This window comes from Molossus molossus, unplaced genomic scaffold (assembly GCF_014108415.1).
Source record: "Molossus molossus isolate mMolMol1 unplaced genomic scaffold, mMolMol1.p scaffold_m16_p_3, whole genome shotgun sequence".
NCBI lineage: Eukaryota > Metazoa > Chordata > Mammalia > Chiroptera > Molossidae > Molossus > Molossus molossus.
Window position 1 is genome coordinate 124,852,114 of NW_023425366.1, and position 11,199 is coordinate 124,863,312.

Here is an 11,199-nt window from a genome sequence, read left to right on the forward strand (position 1 = left end):
TCTCTGGTCGGTGGGCCGACGCTCTAACCGCTGAGCCAAACCAGCCAGGGCGAGCACTCCCCCCCCCCCCCCCCCCCCAGTTTTCGATAAGTTTTATTAGAGCAAAATTTCAGTGAAAGGTGGTTTTTATAGATAGAATTTAATGTGTGTGGGGGACTTTCCAACCAATTTGGACACAAATGAAAATAACAATTAAGCCTGTTTATGTATTTTCTCATTTCATAAAAATCCCAATATTTAAATGACACACAAACCCTCCCTTATCTGTCCCTTAATTAAATATAATACAGCTTCAAAAACACACACAATTTAAATTGGTTTAATCTTGAAGTGTAATCCAATAAGACTAAAAATGAAACATTTCCCCTGGCTGGTGTGGCTCAGTGGACTGAGCATTACCCCATGGACTGAGAGGTTCCATTCCTGGTCAGGGCACATGCCCGGGTTGCTGCCTCAACCCCCAGCAGGGGGCGTGTGGGGGCGGCCAATTGATGCTTCTCACATCAATGTTTTTATCTCCCTCTTTCGCTAAAAAAATCAATAAAAACATTTAAATAAATTAATAAAAACAAAACGTTTCAGGTCCTGTACCAAATAGTAAAAGACTTGAAGGTTTTCAGGATCCTTTGACTGATTTATATCAATAAGAGAACCTATTTTTTTTTTAATCCTCACCCGAGGATATTTTTTCCATTTTTTGTACAGATAGAATGGGAGGGAGAGAGAGGAAGGGAGAGAGAGTGAGAAACATCGACGTGAAGGGACACATCAAGTGGCTGCCACCCGCACGACCAACCAGGGCCGGGGACAAACTGCAACCGAAGTACGTGCCCTTAGTGGGAACCGAACCCGGGTCTCTCCGGACCACAGGCCGACGCTCTAACCGCTGAGCCAAACTGACCAGGACTAAGAGAACCTATTTTGATGTAGTAAAAGAAGTGTGTTCATCTCCCAATACAATTTCAAGCTCCTGTCTGCCAGCCTTGTCAGGGGGAGACCACAAAAAGCATCCTTCTCGTTGGTAATTTTACCGTCATCAATAATTCTCTTCAGTTCTTCCATTACATTCTTATATACCTAAGCCTCTTTTCTCAGCATGACATCATTTTTTATAATTGCTGTTGTTGGCAGATCTAAGCTTTTCTGTGGGGGGTGGGGAAAAACTCAATTGATTACAGCAAAAATTGCATCCTGCTGAAACTCGAACTTCAAAAAGTTGTGTCCAAACTTGCCCTGTGCCCTACATAACGCAGGTAGAAACCGCTGGCTATAGCCATTTTTGTTTCCGGGTGAGCACTTCTGAGGGTGAGCACTTTTTTTTTTTAAATCCTCACCCGAAGACATTTTTTCGTTTTTGGTTCAGATAGAGTGGGAGGGAGAGAGAGAGAGAAACATCAACACGAAAGGGACACATCGAGTGGTTGCTACTCGCATGACCCAACCAGGGCCGGGGACAAACTGCAACCAAGGTACGTGCCCTTAGCGGGAACTGAACCCAGGTCTCTCTGGACCGCAGGCCGATGCTCTAACTGCTGAGCCAAACCGACCAGGGCAAGGGTGAGCACTTTTATACAGTGCTTTGGAAAAGGAGTTTGGAAAGAATTTACACACTACAGACGGGGGTGGGAAAAGGTGAAGGGGGCAGTTCTAGGATAGTGCACAGTCCGTAAGGAAGAAATGCCACTCTTGACTGGTTACTGACAACAGTCCTACAAGTTCATGCGTATTCAGTGGTGATGTCCAGTGGTGGCTAACAGCTGCCTGGAGCTTGAGTCAAAGCCCTAACACATCCCTGGCCGATTTGGCTCAACGGTTAGAGCGTCGGCCTGCGGTCCAGAGAGACCCGGGTTCGGTTCCTGCTTAGGGCATGTACCTTGGTTGCAGTTTGTCCCCAGCCCTGGTTGGTCGTGCGGGTGGCAGCCACTCAATGTGTCCCTTTCATGTCGATGTTTTTTTTTTCTCTCTCTCTCCTTCCCACTCTATCTGAACAAAAAATGGAAAAATATCCTCAGGTGAGGATAAAAACAAAAACAAAAACAAAAAAACGTCCTAACACACACCCAGGAATGCAGCAGTCTTTTGCTCATTGGCCCACAGCTATTAACTGGTTAATTACTCCTGCCTCTTTTTCTCACTCTTCTGCCCACTGTAATTTAATTTATGATGTCTCAGAATTTTTCTTTTTTTTTTTTTATCCTCACCCAAGGACATTTTTCCATTTTTTGTTCAGATAGAGTGGGAGGGAGAGAGAGGAAGAGAGAGAGAGAGAGAGAAACATCGATGTGAAAGAGACACATTGAGTGGCTGCCACCCGCACGACCAACCAGGGCCGGGAACAAATTGCAGCCGAGGTACATGCCCTTAGCGGGAACCGAACCCGGGTCTCTCTGTACCGCAGGCCGACGCTCTAACCACTGAGCCAAACCAGCCAGGGCTCAGAATTCTAAACATCTAAATAAGAGTGTGTGAGGAGGGAAGCTGTAGGTAGCAGAAACCCTTTCAGACTACCTTAATAAAAATAGGTGCATTGCCCAGCCGGTGTGGCTCAATCAATTGAGCGTCATTCCATGGACTGAGAGGTTCCGGTTTGATTCCAGGTCAGGGCACAAGCCAGGGTTGTGGGGGACATGTTCTCTCTTGATCGATGTTCTTGCTCACATTGATGTTTCTATCTCTCTCTCTCTTTCTCGCTCTTAAAAAAAATATTGAAAAAAATAGGTGCATTATTATAAGGATACTGAGGTCTTCATTGAATCCCAAGAGCTCCCAAGGGACTAGAGCTACATGTGCTGAACTTCTAGGCCTATACTGTCCACTACAGAGGTCACTAACCACACGTGGCTACTAAAATTACAATTAAAATTAAGTAGAATTTAAAATTCAATTCCTTAGGCTCACTAACCACGTATCAAATGCTCAGTTCCACATGTGGCCAGTGGCTACCATGCTGGACAGCTCAATCTAGAACATTTCGATTGATGCAGAAAGTCCTGATGGTGGATAACCACTATTCTAGATAATTTTTTCAGTTTACAATGACCATTCCTCCTACGTGCTCCCCTGGCCCACAGGAGTAGGGACTTAGCTGCTATAGATCAAATTTGAAAATTGTTTGCCCCTGTTTAAAAAAATCTTCTGTAGATGTTCAAGGCTCCTATACATAATCACAGTTTAAAAAAATGATTTTAGAAAGAGGAAGGGAGAGGGGGAGAGAGAGAAAGAGAGAGAGAGAAGCATCTATGTGTGAGAGTAACATTGATTAGTTGTCTTCTGTATGCACCCCGACCAGGGATTGAACCCGAAACCTGGGTATGTGCCCTGACCAGGAATCTAACCTACCATCTTTTGGTGCACAGGACAATGCCCAACCAACTGAGCCACACCGGCTAGGGTGACTCTTATGCATAAGAAATCAACTCCTCGCCCTGGCCGGTTTGGCTCAGCGGTTAGAGCGTCGGCCTGCGGTCCAGAGAGACCCGGGTTCGGTTCCCGCTAAGGGCACGTACCTTGGTTGCAGTTTGTCCCCGGCCCTGGTTGGTCGTGTGGGTGGCAGCCACTCGATGTGTTCCTTTCATATCGATGTTTCTCTCTCTCTCTGTTCCTCTCTCTCCCTCCCACTCTACCTGAACAAAAAAATAGAAAAATGTCATAAGGTGTTGATAAAAAAAAAAAAAAAAAAAAAAAAAAAAAGAAACCAACTCCTCAGTATGGCCTAAAATGCCTCAAATAAACAGGTTCCTGACTGCTTTTTCCAATTTCGTACTATCAGTTATTTTTAAAATAAATTTTATTTATTTATTTATTTTTTAATCCTCACCCAAGGATATATTTTTCATTGATTCTAGAGAGAGAGGAAGGGGGAGGGAGATAGAGAAAGGGAGAGAGAGGGAGAAACACTGATGTGAGAGAGCAACATCAATTGTATGCATCCTGACTGGGTATCCTGCAACCTAGGTATGTGCTTTGATTGGGAATTGAACCCTCAATCCTTCGGTGCACAGGATGATGCTCTCTAACCACCTTCTAGCCAACTAAACTAGACTGGTCAGGGAAACTATGTTATTTTGAAGGACACAACCTTAGCTCCCTGGCCAGTTCCTGGTCCAGGACAACTGACTCAAGCTGGGCCAGTTGGGAGGAATAGTGGTCTGCTGGTGACTCTGGCAGCCTTGGCCTCTGAAGGATCGGCATTTCTCATAGTTACCCACAGAGGGGCACCCACCTTGTATCCTGGTTTTAGAATTGGGTTGGATTCCTTGATACCTGACTTTTCCTATAAATGATGTTATTATTTTTTTTTTTATCCTCACCCGAGGACATTTTTCCATTTTTTGTTCAGATAGAGTGGGAAGGAGATTCAGATAGAGTGGGAAGGAGAGAGAGGAAGAGAGAGAGAGAGAGAGAAGCATCGACATGAAAGGGACACATCGAGTGGCTGCCACCCACATGACCAACCAGGGCCGGGGACAAACTGCAACCGAGGTACGTGCCCTTAGCGGGAACCGAAACCAGGTCTCTCTGGATCGCAGGCCGATGCTCTAACCGCTGAGCCAAACCGGCCAGGGCAATGATGTTAAATTTTTAATCAGTAATGGCCACCGCCTTGGTTAGGTACATGAACTGTCTAGGGTACAACAGGTCAATTTGTATTTAGCCTCAATCTGCTCGTAGAAAGAACTATGTGGCTTTTTGATCCCTTTTTGCTAGTGACCATTCTGCAGAGAGCTCCATCTGGGAGATTTGAACACAGCTAAGGATCTCTGACTTAATTTCTACCTTGCTTTTATGTTGATTTTTATAATAGACTATTGTTTAGTGGCTTTAATTCTATTTCAGGAGTTGGCAAATTATGTCCCCCTCCCACTGGGCCAAATCCAGTCATCAGCCTGTTTTTGTAAATAAAGTTTTATTGGAATACAGTCACTTCCATTCATTTATGTATTATTATCTATGGCTGCTTTTGTGCTATAAAGGCAGAGTCGAGTACTTGTAACAGAGACCTTTACAAAGCCTAAAACATTATCTGCCCTTTACAGAAAAAGTTTAATGACCCTTTTTCTGGATGGTCAAATTGTGTACCAAATTCCCATTAAAAATTATTCTAAAAAGCTAAAATTTGATCATTCTAAAGATTATCAATACATTTTATTTTATTTATTTTTTTATCCTCACCCGAGGACATTTTTCATTTTGTTCAGATAGAGTGGGAGGGAGGAAGAGAGAGAGAGAGAAACATAGACGTGAAAGGGACACATCGAGTGGTTGCCACCCACATGACCCAACCAGGGCTGGGGACAAACTGCAACTGAGGTACACGCCCCCAGTGGAAACTGAACCTGGGTCTCTCCGGACCGCAGGCTGACGCTCCAACCACTGAGCCAAACCGGCCAGGGCTAAACATTATCAATAAATTTTTTAAAAATCATCAAAATTTTAGAGCCCTGGTTGGTGTGGCTCAGTTGGTTGGGCATCGTCCTGTGCACTGAAAGGTTGCTGGTTCAACCCAAGTCAGGCACATTCCTGGGCTGCAGGCTGCAATCCTGGTAGGGGGCATGCAGGAGGCAGCCGATTGATGTTTTGCTATCACATCATTGTTTCTCTCTCCCTCTCCCTTTCTCTCTCTCTAAAAATCAATTAAAAAAAGAAAGAAAAAAAAAGAAAGGCAAGCAGAAGAAATTCACTGGGAGGGATGCTGAGAGGGAGAAGTCAAGAGAGTTTTGAATATTAGGAAGAAGTTTTCATGGTAATATGCTAATTAATAATTAAAAACTAACACTTTGAATAGAATGGAATGAGTTCATAGGTCTGACCCAATTGGTTAAGACAAGTTTCATTGCTTATTTGTCAGGGAAGAGTTAGGTCTAATAAGTGTCTGGCATGCAGGAGTCTCTCAAAGCCCACACCTGTTAATTAGCTTCAGCTGGTTAGAGCTAGTAGCGATGAAATACAATATTCAGTTTTGATAACTCTTAGGCAAGTGTTGCTTTGAGGGAAATCTCCCCTTTTAAGACATATATCCTAAGTATGTTTCTTGCCTATTTCAATAAGCTGATTTGTGATGATGGCTGGTGTGAGAGAAAACCAAATCAAAAATGAGAGGGAAACGTTGTGAAGCGATTTCTCTCCTTTCTTGCTAACTAGACCCCAGTTTTCTTCAGCCAATGGATGGGCAGCGATATGTTGATGTATGTAGGTCCCTTAATCCCTGCCCAGGGGGTGTGTAGTGATGGGTCTGAGCCTCTTGGGTTAACACTACTCATTAGCAGTGATTGATCAAATTCTGACCCAGGGAAAGTCTGCTGGGGCTTCTAAGAAAGACAATTTCTCCTCCTATTAAAAAGAAAAATCTCTTCAAGGAGAAAGGATCATTTTCGCATGGGAAGGATTGCACCTCCTGACACCCTTGTGGCAGGGGAGAGCCACATGACTAGTTCTGGTGAAAGCTGAGTGGAAATGACACGGGCAGCTAGTAGGCCAAAGCTTTAATTCTGAGGCATTCTAGTGCTTACTTTCCCTTTGAATAACAAGCAATGTTCCAGGCTGGCCCGAGAATAAGAATGATGGAGAGCGAGCCCCCAATCCGCCCTCAGTGGACATGACGTCCAAGTAAGAAGTAAACCCATGTGTGTTGAGCCTCTGAGATTCTGGGGTTGTTTATTACCACAGCATAACAATCTAGCAGTTCTCAAAGTGAAGTCTAGGGACCTCTATGGGTTCCCAAACCCTTTTAAAGGATCTGCAATATTAAAACTATTTGCAGCCCTGGCCGGTTTGGCTCAGCGGTTGGAGCACCGCCTGCGGACCAGAGAGTCCTGGGTTCAGTTCCCACTAAGGACAGTACCTCAGTTGCAATTTGTCCCCAGCCATGGTTGGGGTCGAGTAGGTGGCAACCAGTCGATGTGTCTCTCTCACTTTAATGTTTCTCTCTGTCTTTTCCTCCCTCACTTCCTCCCTCTCTATCTGAAGATAGATGCAAAAATGTCCTTGGGTGAGGATAAAATAAAACTTTTTTCTTTATTGTTTGGAGAGAGAGGAAGGGAGAGGAAGAGAGAGATGAACACATCGATGAGAGAGAACATCAGTTGGCTGCCTCCTGCATGTCTCCCATTGGGGATTTGGCCCGCAACATGGGCATGTGTCCTGACTGGGAATCAAATCGGCGACCCCTTGGTGCGTGGGTGGACGTCCAACCACTGAGCCACACTAGCTGGGCGAAGTAAGGCTTTTATGGTTTTCTTTCTTTCTCCTTCCTTTCTTTTCATACATATATATGTTTCCCCCAAATATTTGTTCTATGACATGTACAGTTGTCCTTCCTTATCTGTGGGGATACATTCCAAGACCCCCAGGGGATGCCTGAAACCGAAGATAGTACCGAACCCTGTATATATTATGTTTTTTCCTATGCATACATATCTGTAAAAAAGTTTAATAAATTAAACTTTTAATTTAAAGTTGTATAAGTTAGCACAGTAAGAGATGCATGACAATAACCAATTATAAAATGGAACAGTCATAACAACATGCTGTGGTAAAGGCCACGTGAGTGTGGTGTGTCTTTGATAAGGGACAGCTACTCAGTGACTATAGGCTGGACAAAGGGATGATTCACTTCCTGGCAGGACAGAGCTGGATGGCTGAAATTGGCGTGAGAGTTCATCGTGCTCCTCAGAATGACACAAAACTTAAAACATATGGATTATTTATTTCTGGAATTTTTTACCTACTATTTACAGACCACAATTGACTGCAGTAACAAACTACAAAAAACAAAACTGTGGATAAGAGGGGATGACTGCGTTATCACACAAAAGTATATTCTTTTATTTTTTTCCTTTTAATTGAATTTACTGGGGTGACATTGGTTAATAAAATTATATAGGTTTCAGGTGTACAATTCTATAATATATCATCTGTATATTGTATTGTGTGTTCACCATCCAAGGTCAAGTCTCCTTCCATCACAATTTATCCCCCGTGACCCTCTTCTACTTCCCTTTATCCCCCTTTCCCTCTGGCAATCACCATGCTGTTGTCTGTGTCTATGAGTTTTATTTATTTTTCTTAATCCCTTTACCTTTTTCACCCGGGTAGTCCTGCAACCCACCTCACCTCTGACCCCTGTCTATCTGTTCTCTATCTACAAGTCTGTTTCTATTTTGTTTGTTAGTTTATTTTGTTCATTAGATTCCACATATGACTGAAATCATATCGTACTTGTCTTTCTCTGACTGGCTTATTTCACTTAGTACAATAACTCTTCAGATCCATCCATGCTGTTGCAAATGATAAGATTTTCTTTTCTTTTCTTTTCTTTTCTTTTCTTTTCTTTTCTTTTCTTTTCTTTTTTTCTCTTCTGTATTCCACTGTGCAAATGTATCACAGCTTTTTTATCCACTCATCTACTGATGGGCACTTGGACTACTTTCAAATCTTAACTATTGTAAATAACACTGCAGTGATCATAGGAGTGCATATATTCTTTTCAATTAATGTTTTGGTTTCTTTAGATATATTCCCAGGAGTGGAATCACTGGATCATAAGGCAGTTCCATTTTTAATTTTTTGAGGTAACTCCACACTGCTTTCCACAGTGGCTGCACCAGTCTGCATTCCCACCAACAGTGCACAAGGGTGCCCTTTCTCTGCATTCTCACCAACACTTGTTTGTTGATTTATTGATGATAGCCATTCGGACAGGTGTGAGGTGATATCTCATTGTGGTTTTAATTTGCATTGCTGTGATGATTGGTGACACTGAGCATCTTTTATTGTCTATTGGCAATCTGTATATTCTATTTACAGAAGTGTCTATTCAGGACCTTGCCCATTTTTTTAATTGGATTGTTTTTCTGGTATTGAGTTGTATGAGTTCTTTTTTTTTTTTTATCCTCACCTGAGGACATCTTTCCATATTTTGTTCAGATAGAGTGGGAGGGAGGGAGGGAGGGAGGGAGGGAGAGAGAGAGAGAGAGAGAGAGAGAGAGAGAGAGAAACATCGACGTGAAAGGGACACATCAAGTGGCTGCCACCCGCATGACCAACCAGGGCCGGGGACAAACTGCAACCGAGGCACGCGCCCTTAGCAGGAACTGAACCCGGGTCTCTCTGGATCACAGGCCGACGCTCTAACTGCTGAGCCAAACTGGCCAGGGCTGTATGAGTTCTTTATAAATTTTGGATATTAACCCGTTATCAAATGTATCATTGGCAAATATGTTTTCCCATTCAGTGGGTTGTCTTTTCATTTTGCTGATGATAGTTTCCTTTGCTGTGCTAAAACTTTTAGCTTGATGTAGTCTGGTTTATATTTTCTTTTGTTTCCCTTGCCTGAGGTGATATATCAGAAAAAATATTGCTATGAGAAATGTCTGAGATTTTACTGCTTATGTTTTCTTTTAGGATTTTAAGTCTAACATTTAAGTATTTTATCCATTTTGAGTTTATTCTTGTGCATTGTGTAGAAGGTGGTCTAATTTCTTTTTTTTATGCACATATGTGTTCAATTTTCTCAACACCATTTATTGAATAGACTATCTTTACCCCATTGTATGCTTTTGCTTCCTTTGTCAAATATTAATTTACTATAACTCTGGCCAGTTTGGTTGAGTGGTTAGAGTGTCGGTCCATGGACCAAAGAGTCGGGGAATTGATTCTGGTCAAAGGCACGGACCTCAGTTGCAGTTCTTCCCTGGCCCTGGTCGGGGTTGTGCAGGAGGCAACCAGTTGATGTGTCTCTCTCATGACAATGTTTCTCTCTCTCTCTCCTTTCCTCCCACTCTATCTAAAGATAAATAGAAAACTATCTTCAGGTGAGAATTTAAAAAATATATTAATTTACTATAGCCCTGGCCGGTTTGGCTCAGTGGTTAGAGTATCGGCCCATGGGTCGATTCCCAGTCAAGGGCACACACCTGGGTTGCAGGTTCAATCCCTGGCCCTGGTTGGAGTCATGCGGGAGGCAACCAATCATGTGTCTCTCTCACATCTCTCTCTCTCTCTCCTTCTCTCCTTCCCTGCTTCCCTCCCTTCTAGTCTCTCTAACAATCAATGGAAAAATATCCTTGGGTGAAGATTAACAGCAACGAAAACATGAATTTACTATAAAGGTGTGTGTTTATTACTGGGCTCTCTATTCTGTTCCATTGATCTATATGTCTGTTTTTATGCCAGTACCATGCTGTTTTGATTACTATGGCCTTGTAGTATAGTTTGATATCAAGTTGCGTGATTCCTCCCACAAAAGTATATATTTATTTATTTATTATTATTATTTTTTAATCCTCACCCGAGGATATTTTTCTATTTGTCTTCAGATAGAGTGGGAGGGAGAGAGAGGAAAAGAAAGGGAGAGAGAGAGAAACATCAACGTGAGAGGGACACATCAATTGGTTGCCTTCTGCATGACCCTACCAGGGCCAGGGATAAACTGCAACCGAGGTACATGCCCTTGGCCGGAATCGAACTTGAGACTCATTGGTCCATAGACCGATGCTCTACCGCTGAGCCAAACCGGCCAGGGTTATATATATTTAAAAAAAATTTTTTTTTTCTTTATTGATTTTAGGGAGAGGAAGGAAGAGGGAGAGACAGAAATCTCGATCAGAGAACATCAATTGGCCACCTCCTATATGCCCTGCACTGGAGATCTGGCCCACAGCCTGGGCATGTGCCCTGACCCGGAATCGAACCGGCGACCTCTTGGTGCATGGGTCGACACTCAACCACTGAGCCACAATGGCCGGGCTATATTTTAATTTTATTTTTTAAATATGTTTTTATTGATTTTTTAGAGAGAAAGGAAGGGAGAGAGAGAAACATTGATCAATTGCCTTCTGTATATACTCCAACCAGGGATCGGACCTGAAACCCAGGTATGTGCCCTGACCTGGAATCAAACTGGCAACCTTTAGGTGCACAGAAAGGTGCTCAATCAACTGAGCCACTCTGGCCGGCATTGAGGAGCATCTTTGCTCATCCCATTAAGGGCATTCGAGAGTACTACTATAATTTACAGAGTAGACAGCCAGTGCCTCTGTTGAAACAGCACAGCAATTCCTCTCTGCTGTTCCCTTCTTGCTCCTTCTACTCTTCACCTCATCCTGAAGTTCATGCAGCCTGTAACAGCCTCCCAAGTGTGCAGTTCCCAGGGGTGCTCTCAGCTCAAACCAGACACTTACTGCTGTTGGAACCAATTTT

At 43.2% G+C, this 11,199-nt stretch overlaps 1 pseudogene; it reads right to left on the reverse strand.

The window, feature by feature from the left end:
* Positions 1–309: 309 nt before the first annotated feature.
* On the reverse strand, positions 310–1,277 carry LOC118642645 (annotated as a pseudogene).
* Positions 1,278–11,199: the final 9,922 nt, after the last annotated feature.